The sequence below is a fragment of the Terrapene carolina genome, unplaced genomic scaffold (genome assembly GCF_002925995.2).
Source record: "Terrapene carolina triunguis isolate 2854851 unplaced genomic scaffold, T_m_triunguis-2.0 Scaffold706, whole genome shotgun sequence".
Lineage (NCBI taxonomy): Eukaryota > Metazoa > Chordata > Testudines > Emydidae > Terrapene > Terrapene triunguis.
The window spans coordinates 3,277,650-3,295,006 of NW_020665057.1; positions in this window are offsets into that span (position 1 = coordinate 3,277,650).

Genomic DNA, 17,357 nt, shown 5'->3' on the forward strand with positions numbered 1-17,357 from the left:
GGGAACCCTGTGAAAATATCAACCATATATATGTTACAGTAAAAGGAAAATGAACCTCTTGTGTAGTAGCATCTTTATATCCTAATTTAAATTAGTAGCATAATTCACTAACACAAATCAAAATAGAATATAATGAATTTGTTTGACGGGTCTACTGATTTGGTGCATTTATGAATTTTGCAATTTGTTTAAAATATAACTAAGGTTTGGTCAATGCGGATGTCACCTTAGCTCTTCAGTGAGTGTTGCACATGAATCTACAAAATACTTGCAGAGATGGGGGAAAGAAAAGCCATCCTCTGAAATTTTTTCTATCTTATGGTTACATCTCCAAAGGGTCTAGGTGTCCTTTTGTGTGAATGGCAATGGAAGCCTACATGCTGCTTCATTTAGAGATGCAGGCCTACACAAGCAGATGTAACTTCGTACCTGCATCTTGAATTTTTGACTACACTATGATGCTTTTACACTAACTTCTTGACAGGTCAGGGAAGGAAGTGTGATCTTATTCTTGTATCATTCTAGTAACAGCAAAGAAACTGCACATTGTGGGCTGAGAATCTAGCCCAAATACACCTCTGCCTCGATATAATGCTGTCCTCGGGAGCCAAAAAATCTTACCGCGTTATAGGTGAAACCGCATTATATCGAACTTGCTTTGATCCGCTGGAGTGCGCAGCCCCACCCCCCTGGAACGCTGCTTTACCGCATTATATCCGAATTCGTGTTATATCGGGTCGTGTTATATCGGGGTAGAGGTGTATATAACAGCATCTGATGTCTCCTGTAATTTCTCAAGCATATCCAAAGATAAGTTAGTTTTAGAGGCAGCAGTAACTTGTTCCAAGTCTGGATACCATCTCAGTTAAATTGACTTCTACTTAATCCAGGCATAAAGTGTGGAGAGAGGAAATTTTTTATTCGCTGCATGTTGCACCTAAGGAAGACTCGTCAGGGTAAGTCACATGGTGCAAGCTCCATTTTGTCTACTCTAGAGGCTTGCATCAGAGAGACATCTATCTAAGCAAGCCCTACGCTGTTAGTTTTAAGCCTGGTAATTGCTAAGAAGTGGATTTAAGGGGTAGGCTTTGCTGGTCACATTAGTCTAGTATCCTACTGTAACAGATGGTTTTCTATGAACTTACATTTATAAGTTGATATCATACTTATAAAATCTCTAGAGTTTCTATTTGAATAACGTGTCATTTTGTCTTGGATCCACCAATAAGGAAGAAGGGGCTGGGGCTGGGAGCTAACATTGAGCTAACATCTGCAGACATCTGCCCACGAGATGCCCATTGAATAAAAGGGGAAAAAAAACAGTAATCCTAGGAAGCAGGGAAGATAATTCTGGGAAAACATCAAGGTAGTCATCTGTGTGTGGATGTCTTTATTTCTGCCCTTTTTCTTTCTGTGTTTCTGTTATGTGAGTTAGCTGCTTTCTAAATCTCTCAATACATTTTAGCATTGCTGTATTTATGTGAAACTAATAATACACAAATGCATACATCCTGGGTGCGGGCAGTATGCCTCCTTATTCTTAATTTAATCTTATTGAAATGCATGATAATGACATTGATATTGTTCCGTTAAACTGATCTAATTATGAAAGACATATTTGTTGTCAAATTATTTGTTAGTTTTTTCTACAGTGATGCATGTAAAACATTTTGTTCGTGGGGCTGCAAAAATTCTAGATTGGGATTTTTTCCAGGCACATGAATACTTGACTTCCAGTTAGTTGTCTGATGGACCTTTAGAACATGCTTTTAGAAGTAATCTTATGGAATCAATAGCAGAAATGGCACTTTGGGTACCAGACTTACAATATCATATTAATCCTTTGAATATAATGATATAACTGTGACAAACAGCAGGTTCTGCCAAGAGGCACAGTTATTCTCATTGTAAAAAAAAAAAAAAAAATCTTGTTTCTTATACATACTATCTGCTTTAACTGTTTTTCAGCTAAGATTTTTTCTTTGGGATTAGTGAACATGCTCTGCCCATGATTTCCGTTCTTCATTTATTAGAACCATATTGAACTAGAAATATGTTGTTCCTTGAAAGGTTATTGGATATCTACGGTGACAGTCCATCAGTTTTACAAATGTTCCTAAATCTTTTCTGTAAGCACAGATAATAGTAAAGTTTGAAAGTTCCATATGTGATTTCTACAGCAACTATGTTTTTGCCCATGAACCTGTGATGATTGTGTATGGTTCCATGTTTGCTGGTGTGTGACTCAATCTGAATTCCTCTAGATCAGTGGTTCTCAACCTATTTATCATTGTGAGCTGCAGGTTGAGAACCACAGCGCTCCCCTCTTCCCCTCCCCCAAATTTCCCCCGACAGACCCCTATGCCCAGCGCCTCCTGCCCACAGACCCCTCCACAGAGTGGGGCCAGGAGCAGATCCCGACCCCGCGGGGCCAGCCAGCAGCCCTGGACCCTTGCCATGTGGGGCCAGCCGGCAGACCCAGACCTGGGCGGCCAGGAACCTGGACCCCGCCGCACGGCCCAGCCGCCTTTAGCACACAGCTGGGCCACAGCTATGTGCTAATTGGGCTGCATGTGGCCCATGAGCCACGGGTTGAGAACCGCTGCTCTAGATTATCCCGAAATTACTTTGAAAAAAATGAAGGCTCCTAATAACATGTTTTACCTATTTACAGGGCTAGCTTTAAAGTGGTATTTATACAGTACATTAACAAAAAGGAGGCACACAAAAACATTCCACATACAAAAACTTTCACTTAAACAATCAGTGGCTTTCATGGGTTAAATTCAGTAGCCTCTAGCAAGTTCCAAAATTATACCAAAACATTAAACGATGCTTTAGGTTTCCTAAATGAATAACTGATTAAAGTTATACGCAGAAGGTGAAGCTCAGAACTTTTTTCATTTGACTTTTAATTATGTCTCTCTTATTGACCAGATGCATGACTCCATAGTTAAGGGTGTAAAAAGATGCCCCTTCCCACAATCCCTGGTTCTGCTCAAAATGATTGAAAATGTTTGAAAATTCTCCTGGTTAATCTCAGGCTTGAGGAAACATATTTTGGGTAAATTAAAATAAATCATTCAAACCATTTTTCAGTGGAAAAATGACTTTTGTAATATGTGTCAAATGGTTTATTTGCTAACTTGTAATTTAAAACAAGCATGGGCTCAAGAATTTAAATTTATTACATACTTTCTTACTTCCTTAGAACTAGTGGTTGAGATGAGATCATTTGGAGCAAAACTGAACGGTTTGAGGTTTTTCTGTTAACTGACTAAACAGTCAGTGATTCCAGAGATTAAATTCTTCATCGACTCTTTGGCCCTCACCCATTAGTCTGTTTCATCTACTTTTTGCACATTGTTACAAGCCCTGATTGTGAACCTCTCCAGGGCAAGGACTGTCTTTTTTACTAGTTTGTACAGCACCTACTTCAATGTGGCCTGATGCTTGCTATGGGGTCCTTAGGTGCTACTAATACAAATAATGAATACCAATGATATTAATTAGTGGTCATTCCAGTAACTAACCTAATAAAAATAAGTTTCTAGCCGTTGTTCAATATTCTTCAGAAAGGTAAGCCAGGCACCAGAGTTGAAAGTTTATCAAAACTCAGTCTTGTTTATCAATCACAGGCCCTGAGCCATTAACCTCCAATACTCCTACCATACATTCCCACTTCCAATAGATGGCATCTTCTATCCTTCCCCTGTCCTGTACGCTCCCCATATGGCTTTAGCAGCTTCCCTGCCAATATCACAGGGATAAACTGTCAGTGTCATTCCTCTCTCTGGTTTTAAGAGTTAGAACAGTACTATTCAGTATACACAATGAGTGAAATTCTGGCTGCATTGAAGTCAATGGCAAAACTCCCATTGACTTTAATGGGACCATAATTCAACCCTTTGACTTTAAACAAACGAGATGTTAAATTAACAAAGGGTTACAAAGAACACAGAATTTCCAATAAGGAGCTAAAAGGGTGTGTAAATTGTTGCAAAGTGTCTTGACTAAACGGCATCACCCAGAAACCCTCTCCCCTTAAACAAATAGGTTGCCAAGACTAACAGTAAAACAGCAGAGGAAAATGGCTCTGGAATGCAGCGAAACTGGAAAAAAAGGTATGAACCCAGAACAAGCTCTCAGCACTGTCACAGATGGGTGAATCTGGTAAAAAGTATGAGATACCAGAATGGAGCAGACACCCAAGCAACATGGGTCATAGCTCACACAAGCACCAAGGCTAATGTGTAACATAATGACAACATGGAGAACACAGCCAGCAACTGTGTACAGAGTGTGGCCAAAGCAAATAAGACACAGGCACAAAGTGGAAAGTCAATAATGTATTAACAACGGGAAAGCATTTCACGGATTGATCATAAAATAATCTAGGGTCATATCATAAAAATAAGCTAGGGTCATACATATATTAGATTGTATTGCAACTCTGTTTAATCAGATCTTCCATAGAAATCTCATAAAATAACCATCATATCTACCAATTCAAGAACACACATGCACAGTGTACAGAGCCCAACTTCAGCTCACTTTTTCTGTGGTGATGTCTGGGATTGTAAAATACTCCAAGACAAGACAGTGTCATTTGTTTGTCATGTTGATCAGCTATGTATGCACACTTCCTCTGCCAGCTCTAGTTCATAATGGTTATCTGGCAACAAGTGGTCTGAGAGCACAGAAATAATTTAATGCTGCCCCTGTCGCTGCTGGTTATGCCTACTGTTGTGTTTATCACACCCTCTTTTCAGTGCATTTGTCCTCTCAGAGCATGGTTAGCTCCTCATTACCACCTTGGTTGATGCGCCAAGGTTACCAGTTTTGGTGCCAGTTATCCTCTTCTGATACTAAAAACGCCTTCTTTGTCCACTTTCAGTTACACAGTGTAATTGGACAATCTAGCCCTATCAGGCTTTTTGTTTGGGCACTAAAACAATTTAGATAATCAGGCAGTGATTTTCAGGCATGTTTGCTGGTGTGTGACTCAATCTGAGTCTGAGTCCTTAGCTATGAAACTGAGATAAACTGATGACAAACTAAAGTCTCATAGACATAAAAGCCTTAGGATACAGTGAATAAAAAAAAAGGCATTTCCGCTTCCTAGCTATGTATATCACACTTGCTGTAACTTAAGTCTAATTTCAGAAAAGCTCTTTGACTGTCTGTCTGTTTACTGTAATGCGTCAACATATCTAGTTCATGTTAAAATTCCCACCAAACTACATAGGTTGTAATTTCATCTGCTAAATGGTGGTGGTCTTTTTGAATAGTGATGATGGTAGGTTTTTTTCTTTTCTTCTTTTTCAATACTTGTTTTCTAACCCAAATCTCATGCCATGAATATTTTTTTAATTGTTAACAGTTTTTCTAAGTATTAAAAGCCTGCTTTAGTTTAGGATTACACATCAATGTACTTCTAGGGCACTGTATTTTATTTTAGCAAGTCGTTGTTACTTAGCAATCAAAATTTGTAACACTTTTAAAAGTATTTGGTTGTTGCTATTTGTGTATATTCTTTTCAGACTATAATTAGGATTTAACTAGGAGGCTTATAGAAGACACATTTTAGAAAGAAAAGAGGATGTTATTCTCGTCATGTTGTTCTCGTCAGTGTCTCATAGCCTATCATGAACTGATACCAATCCTGGGTCATGTACAGGAAGTCACAATCCATAATGATGATATATTCCAAATTCCAAGTTATATCAGTAAAGCTGAAATGGAAACATCTCATAATAGACATCCTTAGGCTAATAAAAATTAACACAGAAACACTACATTACAGTATGTGAAAGACTCAAGAAACAACTAGGACAAAACATGCAAATAGGAACGTGTAAAATATATGTCGCAGAAAATTGCAAAAGCATTACATGAACTCTCCAGGGGTAACTTGAGAAAAGTGATGGGACAGTAAATCCATCCCCAGTGGCAATACTGTGATCCACTATGTGGAAAACCCAGTCCAGGCTTACGTTCCCCACAGGGAGCACACTCAGTCCCTTGGAGGAAGGAATTAGAGAATGTGTCACACAATAGCGACTCTTCTGTACACTGAAAGAGAGGCATTGATGGGTTCTAAAGCTTCCCCAGGCCTTGGGTGAACATGTTATGGCTAAGAAATGAGGTCTTAATGTGAAATGTGTTTAAGCAAGGAGGAAATGGATGGATTTTCATGGTTAAGTAATAAATGTGGAGGAGTCTGGTATTAAAATGCCATATTTATGGATTATGAAGAAAGCCAGAAAGCAACTGCTTTTCCATTGAAGAACATCTTACAAATGTACTGCATGACCTTTATGCCTCCAGACAGCTGAGATCACATGAGGTGAGGTGCTTCTTGTATATGGATTGGAGGTGGGAGGGAGGGAAGTTGTTTGAGAGGAACACTCTCTAGCAAAGCTCAGCTTTACTGATTTTCAGTGTGTGTTTAAAAACATAGCCTTTTCTTCTGGCATTTGCTGGACTATGGATCAGTAGTGGGTTATTTATGGCTGTTGGATTTGGAACAGTGAGAAGGGCTGCTTATGCAGTTTTATAACTAGATTTATTTAAGACCTGGTTGTATTCAGTCTGTGATGCATGCAGATGCAAAGGCACATTAAAGATTATTAAATAAAATTATGTATATGCATTTTAACAGCTTATATCCAATGGATCTTCTTATAGATTTACAAAGAAAATATCCCCAAAAGATGTTCTGTGGTAACATCACCAACATAGTGCATACTGTGGCATGATATGGAGTGAACTCATGAGCCTGAGGACCTAAAAAGAAGAAAAAGGTAAAGTATAAAAGACTTGTATATAGTAAACACATGTTTTTTAATAAAATGCAGAATTAGTCTGTGGAACTCACTGCCACAAGATATCACTGGGGCTGAATTCTTGGCAGGATTTTTAAGAAGGAATAGTCTTTTTCAAGGATATAGAACATCCACTGTTACAATAGACAGGCTAACAGAATTATGAGGGATATAAGTCTTCATGCTTCATGCTCATACTGGAAGTGGTTGGCTATTTCACAACAGTCTATTACAAAGTTTGAGGGATATATCTATGAAGCGGGGCACCAGTGCTGGCCACTGTTGGAGTTACTGGACTAGATGGATCATTGTCTGATCCATTGTGGCAATTCCTGTGCTCTGTTCTTTGTAAATGCCCCTCTAACTGGAGCCTACAGTAACGGATTTTTTTTTTTTTTAAACTGTGCTGCTTCCTGTTGATGTACTGTAATTTTTGAACAGCTAACATTTTTTTCCATGTACCTCAGCATAAATTGTAGATTCTATTTATGGATGGATATTCGCTTTCATACTCCAATTGTTATAGTTCATGAACTATAATATATGTCATTATAGTAGGATGGAAGCTATGATAGTGTAGCAGACTGGCAATAATTCTGGAATTTTTTAATTTTTTTAAAAGATTCATTCAACAAAAACTGCTCTAAAAGAACATTATGGATCTTCAGCTAGTGGCCAATAGTTATAATAGCTGTACGCAACTGTGCACATTATTTTTAGCATGCTCCCAGCTAATATGTACCAATTCCTATAATATGTGTACACATGTTGTGATGTCCAGCTGCCTGTGTGTATATGCAAATACCCATTTTAGGTCTGTGCATATTGTGTTGTGAATTTTCCTACTCTGCGGCAAAAGAGCATCCCTCCAACGGGGCACTTTTGGCAATTTTTTAAAAGTACATGTATAAATAAAGAGAGTTGCCAATTACTCCAATATCAAATAAAACAACCCAGCAAATAATAATTAACCTCTCTACAAAATCTGAACCAGACTCTCATCCCTGCATTGCCCAGTCCTATTCAATACCCATGTCCTTATGGGCGAGGCAAAAAAGATGTTCCTTGTAGCAGGCTAACAAATTCAAGCTGTTGTAGACTAAGGGTAGAAACAAGTTCCAAAGGCTCAGTAACCTAATGAATAATTCCTTCTCTTTTATGCCACTAGATTTCCAATTTAGGCTCCTCTACTAAATTCCATACTGCAACAGTATGTCGGAGAGAGAGGCAGTCTGTTAGATAAGTAGGTCTCAGGCCATATAGGACTTTGTAGATCAAAACCAACATCTTAAAATCAATCCAGAAACCAATAGGCTGATTGTGGAGCACAGATTTAATATATTCACAAAAAGAAATGGCTTAATAAGTGGCTTCAAATTCTGAATTGTGTGCATGCAGCCACAGGGGACTGCACAGAATTCTGTATGTTGTGAGCACTGAACAAATAATAGTTCAGAGGCTGGATATGGTCACACACATGCCATAATTGACTGAACATATTACACATTCTTCTCATGTATGATCTTATGAGGAACTATTGGTTGGCAGTTAAAGCAAGAGACTAAGTGTTGACTAGAGCTGGGCATGAAACAGTTTTCCCATCCCATGAATATTTTTGAGTATTTGGAAATTTCCCCCCATTTTTGCTTCTGGATGAAACTGAGACTTTTGGAAGTTTTTTTGGTGAAACACGAGAGTGAGTGAAACTCCCATCCCACAACAGTTTATAGCCTAGTAGTTATGGCACTCACCTGGGATGAGTGACTTGGGTTCAAGTCCCTGCTCCAAATCAGGCAGAGCAGGTACCGAACTTGGGTTTCTCACAGCCTCTAATCACCAGGCTATTGGTTTGTGTGTCTCTGTCTTGTTCTGACCAGAAATTCCATCCTAGAGGTGAGCAACCTCTCAATGAAACTTCTGTCGAATCTGGTATGTTCCTGTGAAGTTTCACTTTCAACAAATTGACATTTTCTGATGGACAAACATCTAGTAAAGTTCACAATCAGTTCTATTCAAGACTCCTAGATTCTGTTTCTGTCTCTCTCTGCCACTGACTTCCTCTCTTTCTGAGAATTTTTTTAGCTTTTTTGTGCCTTAGTTAATTCATACTTCATAAAGGTGTTGTGAAACGTAAGTGCTTGCAATATGCTTGTGATCCTCAACTAAAAGCGCTATGTAAATACTGCTGTAAGTATTATTGTTGTTATTATTATTGACAGTTAACCTATAGTGGTCTCACAGAAAATAGAAGATATTGATTCTGATCTCCGTGAAGTCATCTGTAGACTTCATTGAGTGTTGGGTTAGGCCCTAAAACCACAAGATTATGCTCTGCTCATGTAACAGTGTCCCAGGATCTCAATCATATCCCTAAACATTGACCATGAACTGGCTAACAGATTGAGCCATATTTTAGTGTCTGTTCCAATGGTCTGTATCTCTCGACAATGCAGCACTCTTGCCTTTGGGGCCTGCAGTGCAAACAGTGGTCTGAGTCCCAACATAACTCTTGAATATACAGTCATTTTGGTGCAGAGGAGTCTACAGGCTACCATTAGAGCAACAGTGACATCAGATGAGCAGACTTTATAATGGAATGGTCTACAGCTCTGTTGTTGCCAGTAAGGGATTACAGAGTATTCAGTATCTATATCTGAATATAAAAAGTTAAACAACATTTTTTTAAAAAGGCACATTTTCCCTGAATATGGCCCTCTGGTTGCTGACATTGAATTTTGTCATTAAGTAATCTGAACAGAAGCTTCTCTTTACCTTGGGTGGGGGAAAGCTTGCAAATAGATTTTCTGGCTGTTTTGATATACACAGCCTTTACATATAGGGATGATAAGATTTCAGGATAAATTACCTGGGGTATTGGATGCAAATCAAGACTTCCTATTTTTTGCATTTGGGTATTGAGCTAATTCTTTGACTGTTACATACAGAGATTTGGTTTAAATGTTCAGGCACAGAACACCACCACTACAGTTTTCATGAAATATGAAATATCTGTTATAAAAATGGGCAATGGAAGAGCCAGTGCAATGCAGAAAAGAGCAGTACCAAAGCTAAGAACATAAGAATGGCCATACTAGGTAAACCAATGGTCCATCTAGCCCAGTATTCGGTCTTCCAACAGTGGCCAATGCCAGGTGCTTCAGAGAGAATGAACACAACCGGGTAATTATTGAGCGATCCATCCCTTGTCATCCAGTCCTAGTTTCTGGCAGTCAGAGGTTTAGAGACGACCATAATAAGGGGTTGTGTCCCTGACCATCTTGGCTCATAGCCATTGGTGAACCTGTCCTCCATGAACTTATCTAATTCTTTTTTTAAACCCATTTATACTTTTGTCCTTCACAACATCCCTTGGCAAAGAGTTGACTGTGTGTTGTGTGAAGAAGTACTTTCTTAGTTTTAAACCCGCTGCCTATTAATTTCATTGAGTGACCCAGAGGAAATAATACTTCCCTATTCATGTTCCTCACCCCATTCATGATTTTATAGATTTCTATCATATCCTCCCCTTAGTTGTCTCCTTTCTAAGCTGAACAGTCCGTCTTTTTTTTCCTCTCTCTTTCCCTCCATATGGAAGCTGTTCCCTACCTCAAATCATTTTTTGCTCTTCTCTGTACTTTTTCCAATTCTAAGGGTATGTCTACACTACGGGATTAATCCGAATTTAGATAATTCGAATTTGGGAAACAGGTTGTATAAATTCGATTGTGCGCGGCCACACTAAGCACATTAATTCGGTTTTTAACCACATTAATTCGGTGGTGTGCGGCCACACTACCCCATTAATTTAAACACAGTAATTCGGTGGTGTGCGGCCACACTAACCCTAATTCGAATTAACAAAATCGATTTAGGCGCTACTCCGCTCGTCGAGGTGGAGTACAGAAATCGATTTTAAGTGCCCTTTAATTCGAATTAACTGGCTCTGTAGTGTGGACGGGTGAAGGGTTAATTCGGATTAACGCAGCTAAATCCGAATTAAAGTCGTAGTGTAGACCAGGCCTAATACATCTTTTTTGAGATGAGGTGACCAGAACTGCCCACCGCATGGGTGTACCATGGATTTCTATATGATATTTTCTGTCTTTCTATCTATCCTTCCTACTGGTTCCCAGCATTCTGTTAGCTTTTTTTTTTTTTTTTCCTGCTGCTGCTCATTGAGTGGATGTTTTCAGAGAACTATCCAAGATGACTCCAAGATCTCTTTCTTGAGTGTAACAGCTAATTTCAGACCTCATCATTTTGTATGTATAATTGGGATTATATTTTCCAATGTGCATTACTTTGCATTTATCCATATTGAATTTCATCTGCCATTTCGTTGCCCAGTCACCCAATTTTGTGACCAATGACCAGTTTTTGTGAGCTATTTAATAACTTCCTTTAAAGCTATTTTAAAATCTATTTAGCTGTCCTCATTAATACCTAATTTCTGAGTGGCCAACCCCTCCAAAATTCATAGCTTTTGTGAAGTAATATAACTTTTCTGTAAACATTGTCTACTTTTCATGTGAGTGCAGGTAATTCCTTTCATTGTAGAAAAGTGGGAAATGCTCCTTTGTTTTAGTGATCTTCCAGATTGTAAAATTTATTCTCTGTGCCCTCAGGCTCAATCCATCCAGAAAAGGTGGTTTTTACTCTCCCGAAGGATGACTGACAAGCAAGATTAGGTAGCTGTTGTAACAAATGGATAAAACCAAGAAAATCAAAGCTGAACTTGACCCCCATGAAGCTGAATGAAAGTAAATAGCAATAAGCAGCAAATAGGATAAATTAGTGGCCTGAACCCTGAGGCCCCTTTCCCCCCCACCTCTCCTGCCCCTGCTTTGTGCTGCTGTTATAGTGCAAAAGGGAGTGGAAAGCAACTGGATCCCCTCAGTGGATGCTGCAAAATGTCTGAAAAGCCACCTGCTTCCTGGAGCTTTTCAAGAATTCAATAGAACACTGTGGGTATGTCTACTCTGCAGTTAGACACCTGTGGCTGGACCATGCCTGCTGACTCAGGCTCACAGGGCTCAAGCTAAGGGACTGTTTAATTGTGATGCAGAGGTTCAGGCTCGGGCTGCAGCCTGAGCTCTGGTAACCACCCACCTCACAGGGTCCTAGAGCCCGGGCTGCAGCCCGAGCCTGAACATCTACACAATTAAACAGCACTATCGCCCAAGTCCTGCAAGCCTGAGTCAGCTGGCACGGGCTAGCCATGGGATTGCTCATGTGAGTAAAGTTAGGTACATGCTAAATGTTTGCAGTATTGGGGCGCAAGATCATAATTTTGGGGGGGGGGGAAATCCAATTATTAGCATAGTTTTCCTCTTTTACAACACAAGGTGCACCTCTGATGCTATATAAATAGTTTTTTGCTGATCTTTAGCCTTATTCCTAATTTTCTTCTTTAAAAATCTATTTGTATTCTCCCTATAATTTCACTACTGTTAGCCTTTTTAGAAGCAGAAACTGGGAATTTCACAAGTCTGTCATTCTAGCCTCCTGAGGAGCAGACAACATCCTCTAGCTAAACTCTAAGAGAACATAAGAACGGCCATACTGGGTCAGACCAAAGATCCATCTAGCCCAGTATCCTGTCTTCCGACAGTGGTCAATGCCAGGTGCCCCAGAGGGAATGAACAGGTAACCATCAAGTGATCCATCCCCTGTTGCTCATTCCAGATTCTGGCAAACAGAGGCTAGGGACGCCACTGATGGACCTATCTTCCATTAATTTATCTGGTTCTTTTTTTAATCCTGTTACAGTCTTGGCCTTCACAACATCCTCTGGCAAAGAGTTCCACAGGTTGATGTGCATTGTGTGAAGAAATACTGCCTTTTGTTTGTTTTAAACCTGATGCCTATTAATTTCATTTGGTGCCCCCTAGTTCTTGTGTTATGAGAAGGAGTAAATAACACTTCCTTCTTTACTTTCTCCACAGTAAAATGACACCTCATTGTTTGGACTGTTTCCCAGTGCCTTCAGGAGCTGACATCTTTGTAAAGTTAAAGGTCCTTTTTTCCAATTTGCACTATCATCCCTATTCAGATTTCTGCAACATATTTTGTGAGCTGTCTGGACAGTGGTTCTCAAACTTTTTCATATTGCAGAACACTTTCTAAGGTAGAGGGAGATCTTTTCATGGGCACTTTTCCCCTTCCATCTTCCCATCCTAATGCCATACCCTCCTTTTCTATAGCTATCCTGTATGGTTACATTCAAAAGTATTCGTATTAAAGAGAAAAGAAACTCAATTAAATGTGACAAGTGGCAGCGGCTTGGCTATTTCTCCCTATTATGTGTCAGTGCTCTCTAGCTCCTCTCCCTTTGTGTAGTATTTTATATTAGTTAATTCCAAACCTCCTCATGCTACCTGGTATCCCTACTGCTCTATCCAGGACACTACAATCTGAACTTCTCTTTTATCTGCACCTCTCCAATTTTGGTGCCATCTGCAAACTACCTTTTTTGGTTTTTAAAATATTCCATGGACTTGTTCCATCTTTTCTCACAGCCCTTCCCTTTCTGCTCTTCTCACTCCCCACCTTACCACCAGCACCAACACCTTGTCTACTCCCAGGCATCTCCTCATCCCTCCCCAGAATTCCACATTATTGGTGAAAGACATCCTCTGTTGCTCTACCTCAGAGCCCCAATTCAGCCAAGGCACTTAATACGTGCAGGAGCGCCGCCAGCTTTTTTGCCGCCCTAGGCAGCAGAAGGTCCCGCCCCCAAAATGCCGCCCCCGACAGAGGCGGCGGAAGGTCCCGCCCCCGAAATGCTGACAACGACTGGGGCGGCTAAAGATCCGGCCGCTGCGGTCGCCGCCCCCAAAATGTTAGTGCCCTAGGCGACCGACTAGGTCGCCTAATGGGTTACGCCGGCCCTGAATACGTGCCTAACTTTAAGCATGTTACTATTGAATCAGTCCCCAACTTTTCCATCTCCTCTCAAATCTCATTTTAAAGCATATCTTTCACCCTAGCCTACACCTCTTACTTTTCTCTCTTTCTGTTTTCTAATTACGTGTGATATTTACAATAATTCTATAAAAATTTTTGGAGGCACAGTTTTCATAAAAAAAGCAGAATATAAAATAAAATTGTATCACACTATATTGTTGTAATAGACTAAAAGAGAATTGGCAGGGAGTGGTAGCTTCATATCCAAAGCTGCAGATAACCCTACAACTGCATCATTTCCGTTTGTGCTGAGCACTTAAACTCACCTTAAATCTATGCCAGCCTACTGTCTCTCTTAATATATTCTAGAGACATGGATTATATGAACATTTTAAAGTTCCTTAAATCCTTGCTAATGAAAACAGCAAACAAAATCTTGAGGTGCACGGTATTATGTAAAACTCACAAATGGTTGTGCTTTTACTGACATGCTTTTCAACTTTAATCCAAAAGCAAACTGATCAAATAACTTTATATGAAATATATTGGAATATACTTGTCTAAAATATCCTTGCTTTATGCCCTAAAATCATACATTCAGCTCGTCAGTTGGTGTAAATTTGACTTCAATTGAGCTATTCTAATTTATAACATCTGAGCATCTGGCCCATTACATTTACCCCAGGATCCTGCCAGACTGTCACAATTAAAGGAATTAGGATCAAAGTACTATCAGACAACAGCTAAAATACCTACTGGATTGCCTATCTCAAACATCTTTTTTTCCCATAGGTTAGGCATTTTATTGCACCCATCTTGGTCATATATAGGTGCCATACATACATTTTTTTTAAAACATGATAAATTCTATCTGAAAGAACTCTATGGCATGAATGCAAATGGAAGTTATCAGCTGCCCAAACTATATAATTGAATTCAGTATCCTTTAAAGAACTTCCCAAAAATTAAAACAGATCTAAACAAAGGAATTGGTCATTAATCCCATAAATATCTGGAAACTCACAAACAGGAAAATGAACACCAACATTGCTCTTTCTTGCCTGCTAAGCATCTTTAACATCCCAGAGTTTAACTTGGGTTTTCTACACAATACCAAAGCTATATAGAAACAGGCAATTTAATATAATTAGACCAACTTTTTTGGAATGCTAGCCTAAACTCACCTGACTCGGTAGCTCCAGAGGAAACTGTCAAGAACAGGGGCCTGATTTTCTACTTGTGTGGCACTGACTTTACACTCATGTATCTCCACTGGGGCCAATGGAGTTATATCACTTTAAAGTGAATGAAACAGAATAGAAAATAAGGTTCCAAAGTTTTACAAATATCTTCAGGTGCAGCATTATCTCTTTGCCAGAGCTCATAGCAGCCCATGTCCATCCTGAAAATACCCCAAAAGAATCAGATTAAAGACTGGAACTAAGTCGTAGGTCACACAAAAATATGACGTTCTGTAGGCGTCTCTCTAGGTGTTTTAACCAAGTTTGTTGCTAGAAAGATACTAATGCCATTTCCATGACCAATTTAAACAAGGCATAAACGTATTAGAAAATAATTTAGAAGGACCATACTGTAGCTTATGCTATCATATAGCATGGTTCTGTAAATCATTTTACATTTGTCTATGCCTGCAATTAGTCAAGTATTTCTTGCTGCAAAGAATTTATATCTATTTAATGGATGATAAAGATTGGATTCACTGGGTGCTTTTGTCCAGAGAACAGATATAATGCCTCTCTGGCTGTTTTGGTCAGTTTTGCTTTCTAAGATTCTTGAGAAGCTCAAGGAGCTCTGACTTGTGAGCTGGACTCATGCCTCTAATGGCTTATTAAAGTCAAACAGTGTGGGATGGCTGGTATTAGGTCCATTGTTGGCTGAGATAACATTTGGGCTGCCTGCCATCTCCCTTCAAATGAGTTGCCATTAGGACCATGCTCAAGAACTTGTCTTCATGTTGGAGATCTCACCAGTTATTGTCCCCTTATTGTTTTAGTTAAGGTTACTGAGAAGGAGTTGTGGTGCTGCAAGTTTGGCTTCTTCTGAGGTTCTCGTGGTTTCTTGATCCCTAACAGTCTGCCAGGTAGCTTGGGTACGATAAAAAGACTTGCTATTGCTGTTGGGCTTTAAAAAAAAAAAAAAAAAAATCTTCTAGTGATGGGTAGTCGATAGTGATCGGGTATCCATGATGGGTTTTTTAAGGATCTATCAGTAGCTTTTCATATAGTTGAACATAAAGTTTTGGGGGTTTTCTTTACTCATCTATGGCCCCTTACTGGGATTATGTATTACCAGGCAAGAGAGTGCAGTGTTGATGTTCAGGGATTTGGTATGTACGCCTCTGTTCTCACTTTACTGATAAATCACTGGGGGGGTGGAGGGGGCGCAGTGTTGGATAATTACTCATTAGTCTTGATGGCTCCCTTGTACCAGGGTTCCAGTCTGTCACCCACTGGGGGGTGATAGTGAGATGGTTTGGGCTGCAGTGCCATCACTCCATGGATGATGCATAGCTTGGCATTTTTTAATTTAATTTTATTAAAATTAAAATAAAAGAAGTATCTGGTATAGATGCAATGTGTAAAACGAGGCATTGAGACCTATATGAGGAATTTCAATAACCGATAACCTGAAGGCTTATAAGAGCCATACAAGCCTCATTACATTATGGGAACAACAGGACTCCACGATTATGTAGAAAACCTTGTTACAGAAGCATGACTAAACCATGCTCCTTAAGATACTTAGCTCTACATTGACTTCATTGAACCCAGATGTTGTGGTGTGTCTGCTTTCCCAGTGCTTGGCTGAGCTAGGGACTTGGATGAGAGCAAGCTGGCTGAAACTCAGTCTGGAGAAGACAGAGATATTGGTGATGGGTTGTGGGAAGCACTGTGTTCAATGGTGTCTACCCTCATTATTCAGAGGGCTTGCCTGTCCTTTGTTCAAAAGGTTCACAATGCAGAGGGTTCTCTGGATCCCTTCTTCTCAAATAGCATCAGTGGATAATCATGTTTTTCTAGACTTCAGTGACTAGCACCAGGAAGAGCTCAGATCGATCCTGTTGTAGAGGACTTGCAAATCCCTTTTTGGGATTATCATTTTGGTCCCACATACAAAATACCTTTGGGACAAAGTTGATAAGAATCCAGTTAGAAAATTTTGTAAAAGAAACACACAATAAGGTAGCTGTGGAATGAAACTGTGTGTCTTTCTGTAGGCCCCATTTCTTAATTGAAAGCTATAATTTATTTAAATAGGGAGAGAAAATGCTCAGTATTGTAATGGAATCCAGGAGACTGCTGCAGAATTACCTCTAATGACAGAGTAGTCTTTAAAGAAACTTTAATTAAATATAAAAGTCTACTTTTAAAGAGTCTATTGCAAGTAGTTTCGGATGAAATAATTGTGGCACTGTCAACTTTTTATACGTTTATTTCTTATAACAGAGAAAATTTCTAAGTAGAGATGGTAACTTTTAATTTGGTGCTATCATGTCTGATAGTCATGGGGGTGGGGTAATAGTTACGTATATTAATTTTATATATAGTAACTATTAGTTTAGTTGTGAAGCAAAACTGTGGAACTAAAACTAAAAGGCACATG